Source organism: Gavialis gangeticus, unplaced genomic scaffold (assembly GCF_001723915.1).
Source record: "Gavialis gangeticus isolate Ggan-Ray unplaced genomic scaffold, GavGan_comp1, whole genome shotgun sequence".
Taxonomy (NCBI): Eukaryota; Metazoa; Chordata; order Crocodylia; family Gavialidae; genus Gavialis; species Gavialis gangeticus.
In genome coordinates, this window is record NW_017728992.1 from 187,561,884 (window position 1) to 187,570,926 (window position 9,043).

Consider the following 9,043-nt stretch of genomic DNA (forward strand, 5'->3'; position numbering starts at 1 on the left):
GGGGGGGGGCACTTCCGGTTGCACTGGCGGCACTTCCAGTTTCGCTGCTGGTGTGTCTAACTTCACCGCCGGTGCTATGGGGCTTCTCGTTTCATTGTTTCTTCCCCATCTGCCACCAGGGGATTTCCTCCACCAGTCACTGACCAGCCAGGGGACTCTCTGCTGAGGTTGAAAAGGTTGAAAACCTTTGCTTTAGGATTTCATGGTGATGGTGGGATTTTTATATTCCCATAATACAGACATTGGGTGCTTCATTTAATAGAGATCCTCTGTTGACAATGTATGGCCTATGACATGAATTTGGGCCACTCTAACTCTTTTCTACTGACTTTGAGGTATGCTGGAGTGAGCTGAAGAATACTTGTGAAACTAAAATATCAGAAAACTTTGGCTCTCCTTATGGCTTGTGAATAACTCTCAAACCAGCCTAGCTAGATTGGCATTTATGAGAACTGACTGAAGGGCTTGAGTAGATTATTTTTGGACTTCAGGCCAGACTCAAGAAGGTATCTCATCATAGTGATACTGTGCACTGTCTCTCCTAAAATTTAGGTGTGGGTGTCTACATATTGAATTCAGAAAGAAGTGTTATGCATCATGGGTCTTCATACCCTGACTAGAGCCACCTATACACCTTTTCACTGGGATTCACAGTAGACTAATGCTGTATTACTCATATTATTCTCTGGATTATAGATGTGGTGATGATCCCAACATGTCACTTTGGCAAGTAAATTGGTTTTATAATGGAAATGAAAGCCATAGTTATTAGCCATGTTAGTACAAAGACAAGTAGAAATCAGGGTAGATTTGCCCCTCATATAGACTAACCAGTGTGTGTGTGTGTGCGCGCGCGCACGCGCACACACACACACACACACACACACGGACATGCACACACAATAAAAAATATATTTTTATTGTATGCTCACCTCCCATGCCCCGATAGATATATGTGCGTATATATGTATAAAGTATAGTGTACATATGTGTGTGTATATATTTTTATTTATATATAGTGCACAAGCTTACACACACACACACTTTTCATGAGGTAAAGCTCACTTCTCTCTCTCCTTCTTATATACTGCTTTGTGCATGTCCTTTCACAGCATGTGGAAAAAGGAGCCTCAGCCTATGAAAGCTAATGCTATATGTGTCTGTCTGTCTGTCTACTTCGGTTAGTTTATAAGGGGCAAATCTGCCCTGCCTTCTTTATAATAAAATGCCCATCATGATGATCTTGGATACATCCACAGTGGGTATATCTGTATCTCAGACACCTACCACCATTATTATAGGTAATTATTGTTTATGTTACAGTAAGGATTGGTGAGGCCTGGTGATGGAACAGAGTCCCACTGTGCTAGGCATTTTACAAACCCAGAACAGAGAGATGATCCTTTCTTCCATGAATAGTGTATGATTCACTGGTGGTGTCCTTATTAACAGTCTCAGTCTCAGCAGAGATGCCACTAATTAAAGGGATGGAGAGGCTGAAGAACACCCTTTTTACCCTAGATATGGTTCCTCTGCACCAGTGTTGAAGCATAGTGGTATAGGATGCTCCTGTTGCCATTTCCCTTGCAGCATGTACTGACTCTCTGGATTTCATCTTTGTGGCTGTTTTTCCTAGCACTTTTCATGAGTCTGCAGCTCAAATAAGAAATAAACAGCTAAAAAAAACATCCAACATCATAACCTCATCCTGAGAGGATGTGAGTATTCTATGACATAAGCTGAGAAAAGAGAGTAAACTGAAAACCGTAAGTCTGACATGCCAAAGTCCTTGGAGATTTGCAACTCAGACACATTCTGTGATGATGCTCTGCTGAGATTCCTTGAAACTGTTGACATACCAGAGGAAGGTAAGGGCAGCATGTCATTGCTTTCTACCATCCGTATCACCTTCCTGTTGTTTGTAGAAAGAAGAAAACCTTTTTTTGCAGCTGTTATAAAACTTACAATAAACGTTCCTGCTGTAAAAAGCCTGCCTGTACTTCTTTTTAAAGTAAGAGGTCTTTCTTCATCAACTCTATGCAATATTGACCATTAGAATGGTTAATATTAATGGCTAGTATTAGAATTACTAGGGAAAGGTAGTTAGCTACATTATTCTCGATAACTGGATAACTTTGTGGGCTGTAGCCTACAAAACTCATGCCTCTTTGAACAGCTTAATCTATAAGGTGCCGCCTTGGTTTGCTTTCTACGCGTTACACTTAAGGCGTGATTAACCAGTTAATCACGCCTTAAGTGTTCACCCAGCCAAACAATAAATTAATGCATGATAAAAAGAGGAATAAGCTACAAAGTTATTCCACAAATACGTGACATAACTTTGTAGCTGCTGCCTATCACACCAATAACTAAGCACGTGGCTAGGGACCCCTATAGCTGGGAGCCCCATCAGTTGATCAGAGCTCCCAGCTGGGGGGTGGGGGGGCAAGTCCACTCCCGAGCCTGGGAGCTCCCAGCTGACATCAGCTGCCGTTCCCTGTCCGCAGGGCGCGTGGAGCACCCCCACAGCTGGGAGATCACATCAGCTGCGGTCTCCCTGCTGCAGAGACCCCTGAGGCACCCCCATGGCTGGGAGCCTGAGTCAGCCGACAGGGCTCCCAGGCGCATAAGCACATGGGCTAAGTGCAGACATTCAAAAAGCCTGAACTTTAATTGATTCAATCTTTGCAGGTTCATCTAGTCTGCATCGATTGAATTGGCAAGCAAGTAAATAAATTCACTTTTGATTCTGGAAATGCAGGCACATGCCTGCAGTTGCTTAGGCTAGAAGCTGGGGGTGGTACGAGAGTGAGCCCTCCCTTTCCTTTAGGCTGGAGGGAAGCTGAAATGAAGGGTGCATGGCAGGCTGAGTATGACTGGGAAGGGGTTTAAACCCTCACCCTGGCCTGCAGGGACCCCAGCCAGGGTCTACCCAACTTTTTGCCCCTTGCTTATGGCTCAGCATGACCTGGGACCCCCATAGCCCCCTTTCAGTCATGGGGCAATCCTGCTGTGCCTTCCTAGCCACCGGGGCCAGGGCTTTGCTTGGGGCAGCCCAGGAGAAAAGGCCAGATCAGGGGGAGAGGAGTGAAATGACCCCAAACCCACATGGGGACACACACAGAGGGATCACGGTGGTGGCAGCGGCTCTATCTTGGATGTGAACAGAGGGACCCAGGCTGGAGGAGAGAGGGGCAAGCAGAGGGACCTGAGGGTGGGCAGGGCTCAGGGCAGAGCTGCTGACAGTGGGTGCTAAGCTGGCTGCACACTGCTGACTCTTCCCCTAACTGGTGTCAGGGCAAAATTTTGAGCTTATGCTGCCAATACAGAGGATTGAAGCTGACATGCGCAGCCAGGCCCTGAATAGAAATTTCCACAGTGTGCCCAGCACGTGTCCCCTGGGTGACCTGAGGAACTGTCAATCAGCATGACCTACTTTCTCTGCTGACTTGCTCAGTTGATACACAGGGCTTGGCATGCTCAGTTCTCTAAGAGCCTGACATCATTGATCCAGAAAATTCTAATAACTAAGCGCCCTGATTGGCTAAGGGGGCTACTATAAAACCTTGTGAGACCCCCCCCCCTCCCTTGGGGGAGAGAGAGAGATGGGGAGACAGTCAGCAGAGACTGTCTCACAACTGGGGGAGACCCGCTTGACTGGGAACAGAGGCTGTCATTTCAGGGACTGTTTCTCAGTAGGGCTCCTCGGCCTATTGGTCTCCTTTCTTGCTTGGCGCTTTGTGTCATTCTCGATCTCGTTCTGTTCCTATTTCTGCTGTACCGATCTCCTGACTTCTGACTTACCTTTGGCACCGATCATCGATCACGATCTGGATCATCCCTACTGGCTTTGACGGCATCTCCACTTCATCACATCTCGGCTTCCGACCTCGGCTTTGTCTTTCGATCTTCCGTTTGTCTGGTTGGACTGGCGTCACAACATTCACATCATTCATTCATTGTGTTACAGTTTTCCGTTGGTTTGTTATTCCATCTAATGAGCTGTTGACCAGCCCTGGGACTAGCTAGTGGGCAGCCGCACCTAGCTCCGGCTAGAAAGCAAGGGCTCACTAGTGAACCCCGTGGGCCAGCAGACCCCTTTGTTGTTCGTTGCTCGTCGTTTTCAATACTGTAACTGAAAAAGCTTCTCTGCCTACACTCCACAAAGTGTAAGTCAATAAATCTACTTTATTCAAAACCACTACGACTCCCGCGCCACTCAGACTCCGCCACCACTAATCCCACCTGTTCGTGTTCCAGTCGTCACCCCGGCCCACCGTGACCTTGGGGCCTTCATTTCGTTCCGACAACTGGCAGGGCAAAGAAAGGGGGGACATAAAGCAGTTACTTAGGAAACTACTTTTTGGAGCAACATTCCCAGTGGGTATGAGTGGGTCAAAATGTCATTTGTTAAAGCTGGAGAAAAATAGTAACCATGAGATCCTGTCTGTGATTTTTTGCTGTGTGCATGGATGAGAAAGACCACATCTTAGACATGTTAACCAGAATTAATCTACAGAGGTTCAACATGACCTGGATGTGAGGACTCAGAGTAAGAACTCAGTCAAAGATGACACACATATTACAACTCAGAGTGACGGCTAGGTTGGTGACCTATCCGGGGAGTATTTTGGTTGGCGGAGAGCCAAATATTAAGAATTCTGTTTTCTTAATTTTGAACTTGAGCTGAGAGCTGAACATCCACAAGGAAGTATCAGTTTGGATGGAAAAATACAGGTCTGGAGACATCTTAACAGAATTTGTTTTTGTGGGAGGGAGCGAAGAGGGAGACCAAGGGCACAGACTTATGGAAACCCCACAGAAAGTTGAGAGAGGATGAGAAAAAAGCAAATAGAGATAAGGAGAATTAGGAGAGGATCGAGACTCAGAAACCAAGGAAGAACAAGACATTAAAAAAAATAAATAGTGTCAAGTGTGGCTGACATGAAGTAAGATGAGGATGGGGTACTGAATGTTGAGGTCATTAGAGGCCCTGCTAAAAGTAGCTTCAGTGGAGTACAAGAAACCAAAGTCAGATCAGAGAGGATCTGGAATGGAATTGGAGAGGACTGTAGACAGCAGTTAAACAAAGATGAGGCACTATTTGGGGAGGAAGGTGGTGTCACCAGTGCTTTTTTTAAGATAGAAAAAAACTAAGGCATATTTGCATCATGAAAGCAAGAGCCAGAGTGAAGTGAGAGGCTGAGGAGAAGAGTAAAAGCATGAAGAAGCTCAGTAGGTAAGTTAGCTGGGGGAGCTGGAGGAGGAGAGCAATGAGAAGTTTCTAGGTGTGGGGTGAAGACAAGAGGAAGGAAGGCAGACCAAGTGAAGTGCAAACTGGTTCCAGGATGACAGATTTTGGAAGGCTTTTTCACACTCAGGTCTTCAGTGGAACTATACATTAAGTGAGGAACTGTTCATTTTGAATAGTTGTACCTGACTCATGCAGGAAGGTTCAAAGGTGTTAGCAATATGTTACTGAGTCAGGCTAATGGAACCACAGCCAGAATTCATAGTTATTTGGGGAAAAGAAGAACAAACTTTTCTAGTCTTATGCATAGAGGTGGCTACCTGTATTAATCTGCAGTCAGGCAGAAGGTAGAGCAGGATTCAGAGAAGCATGAGCTTTTGTGAGCAACAACCTACTTTGTCAGATGCTATTGCTTTGGAGCTGATTATACTTGATTCTGCTATATGATCTTTATGAGGCTGCTGCTCTTAAAACATGTACCTAGAGGTTTCCACAAAGTAATTCCAGTCTGTTGCTTAAGAATGCAATTACAAATCTGGCTTATGGACTGGTACTCTGATTCTGCTAAACCGGTTCCTGACTAATGCATAATGGCATACTTGTGTAGCATCCTATTTCTGGTTTTAAAAGGAGGCAGAAAATGTCAGATAATATTTTAAGAAGCATGCTGATTCACTTTAGAGATCAGCATCACTCATTTAAGTGGAAATACTTAAATGAGAGAGATTTCAGACCAACATTTAGGTTTTGTGTAAATGGTGTTGGAAATGGGAACACCTCCAGGGTTTCCACTAAAACCAAGTTTTGGTCTGGGTTTAAATGTTCCTCTCACATTAGGCGTATCTAAACATTGAGGAAAGACCTAGAGGAAAGACTAGGCCTGTGTGGAACAACTAGTATTCGCTTTGGATTTGGCGGATTCGGGGGACAGTGATTCGAATCACTGTCCCAAATCAATTCAGTCGAATCTGATTTGGAGATTCAGCTGCTACCAAATCAGCCAGATCTCTGAATCAGGCAGGCCCCATCCCCCTCCCACTCTCCAAGCCCTGGCAATGGCTGCCCTGCCTGCCCCAGCTCCTGGCACTTTGAAAAAAAAAGCCTGGGCTCATGGGCAGTGTGGGGCAGTGTGGGGCAGCAGGGATCACCCCCCCACCCGGCAGGACCTGGTGAGAAGGGCTTTTCTTTAAAGGCCCGGGAGCTGGGGCAGGCAGGGCTGTCATGGTGGGCCTGGAAGAGCGGGCAGGGGATGGGGCCTGGCAGAAGTCCCCCCATGGTCCCCTTCCCCCTCCTCCACCCCCTACTTCCCAGCTCAAAGTCTGGCTCTAGCTCCCTGCTGCAGCAACCAGGGACTGCCCAAATCATTGAAGCTCTCCAAATCGATTCAGAGAGCTTTGAATCCATTCAGACCTTTTAATTGGTTTGATTCGATTCAGATTTGGAGATTTGGCCATCGAATCAGGCCATATCTCCTCTGAATCAAATCACCATCAGAAGCTTCGCACCGCCCTAGGAAAGACTACTTTCTTTCCACTATGCAAGCTAAATGAAAGGCCAAATACAAACAAGAAGCCACTAAGGTCCCAGTTCTCCGATCTGCTCTGTAAGGATGGATTTCTACTTGAAGCATTGTTGAAATCAGTGGGGCTCTCTGTGAGAGCAAGGCAGCTTGAAGGAGTGAGACCTAATAGTAAGAGAACTTAATCAGATTTTTCAAATCCTTTAGCATCCTAAGCTGATTTTTGTCGATCAAGGAAGGACAGTGGTTTTGTTCAAGCAGATGTTGTGAAGGTCATTTCATGAAAATTGTTTCTCTTCTATTGTCTGGAAGCTCATTCCTCAAATTTGGCCATGAAGAATTCCCTTTTTTCCTGTCTTGCACACAATTAAATATCCATAATATTGCTAGGTGCCCCTAAATGCCTTGCAGGTGCACCAGCAGTTGGGCAGACTTAGGTCTGGAGATCTTTCCCCATCTGGCCCTACAGCAATTATTTCTGTATTATGCCTGTAATTGCTGCTCAGGTCTTGTTTGAAGCCAGCCTGACACTGTTTCTTCCTTCATCCCAGTAACACCCAAATCCTGTTATCATCTCCTAGAAAACAGGTTATTGTAATATTGGTTTTTATTTGTTGTCTTCCAGGTGCTTGCAGTTATCATATTTATTTGCATACCACATGTATACTTTCTCCAAAAATTAGCCTCCCATAATTAGGGTGCATGTCTGAAGTAGGGAAGCTGATTTTCTGCCCAGAATAGGAGCAGAGATGCTATAAGTTGGTTGCTACTGCTTTTCCGTCTCTTCCCTCTAGCAGCTGCATGAACGAAGGGGCAGAGTCCAGAAGGAGCAGATCGAGGGATGCAGCAATGTGGTTGCAAACCACTTTAATGCCAGCTCCACCCAAAATTTAAAACCAACTGCACAGCTGCAGCAGTGGCATTTCTATCAAGGCAGTTCTGAGAGTGTCAGTTGACTTGAGGGCTCATTGTAATCTGCCTGATTCCTGCTAGTCACTCTTCACACTATAGGCATGAATGATCTTCTCTCCTTTTAGTGATCTTGATGCTTCACTAATCAAGCTAACTCCCCCCCCCCATTTTTTTTTAGCAAGTTGCTATCTGTTAGCTACTCCTGGTCACTTTTTTTTCACAGACCTTCAGACTGTTTTTAGCTCTTTTCAAAATCTTACATTTTCAAAATCCTAGATTTAGTGTGCCATGAAAGTCAGCTCCAGTGGTGCAATGGGTTAGCACATGGTACTTATAAGGCAGTACTGGGGGAAAGCAATGCCAAGGTTGTGAGTTCAAGCCTCACCTGGAGCATTTTGGACAAGCACCTAATTGGGGTCATCTGACCCCAGCGCTCTTTCCTGCTCAGGGCAGGCGGTCAGACTCCATGACCTACTGAGGTCCCTTCCAACCTTAACATCTATGAATCCACCCATCGAGTCTGGATTTCAGTAGCAGCTACCATTTCAGCTTTTTGCTGAATAGCCAAGAGCTGCTGACAATTTAGCTGTGAAACGGTTAAAACTGCACCTTTCACCTCAGCAGGAAAAAATGTGTGAGTGAGCTGAAGATTATGATCTGTCCCTGATCAGTGTGGCCATAACTCTGGCAAAATCTTGTAGTTGTCTTTTGCCTTCCCAAAAGCAAGGTATGTGTCTATGTGTGGTTGTGTGGTATGCAAGAAAATGAGGTAACTTGTTTCATCTCCCACTTCCAATTAAAGTGCTCTAACCACAAGGCTCTGGGCTTGTCATTGGCCACAGACCTCTCCAGCATGCCTCTTGAAGCTGGCTTACTGGGCATCCAATAAAAGAAGAGATGTGGGCCAGGAGAAGAGAAATTCAGAGGTAGTGTGGTGGATGGGCACTGCCCAGATGCGAGAGACCCTGGGCCCTTGTCCTCTATGTGTGCAGACACTCACAATTTTTGCCTGGGACTTGACAGGAAAAAGTGTACCCCATTGATCTTACAGTGGCATTTGATACAGTTGACCATGAAGCATTGATAACCAGGGATCCTGGTTTTCCTTGATAAAAAATGGAAAATTCACCGATAAACCCCCCAAAATCCTTATTAAAATGAAAGGCCATTATATACATAGGGATCAATTGAACACAATGTTATCTTGATATATTTACAATTGTCAAGCAATTTGGAAGCCTCAATAACTATAATAAAATAAATTCTAAATACCTATAAATTTTGGCATTTGGTTTTGGGTTTCTTATCATGGAAAATCAGAGCTCCCCCTGCCCCCTTAGCTCACAGAATGCAGGTCCTTT

The 9,043-nt window shown here is 45.4% G+C and overlaps 1 non-coding gene across 1 annotated transcript; it reads left to right on the forward strand.

Moving 5' to 3' along the window:
- The first annotated feature begins 7,980 nt into the window (after positions 1–7,980).
- Positions 7,981–8,075, forward strand: TRNAI-UAU. Its single transcript has 2 exons — positions 7,981–8,018; positions 8,040–8,075. It is a non-coding gene; the product is annotated as a tRNA-Ile (tRNA).
- Positions 8,076–9,043: the final 968 nt, after the last annotated feature.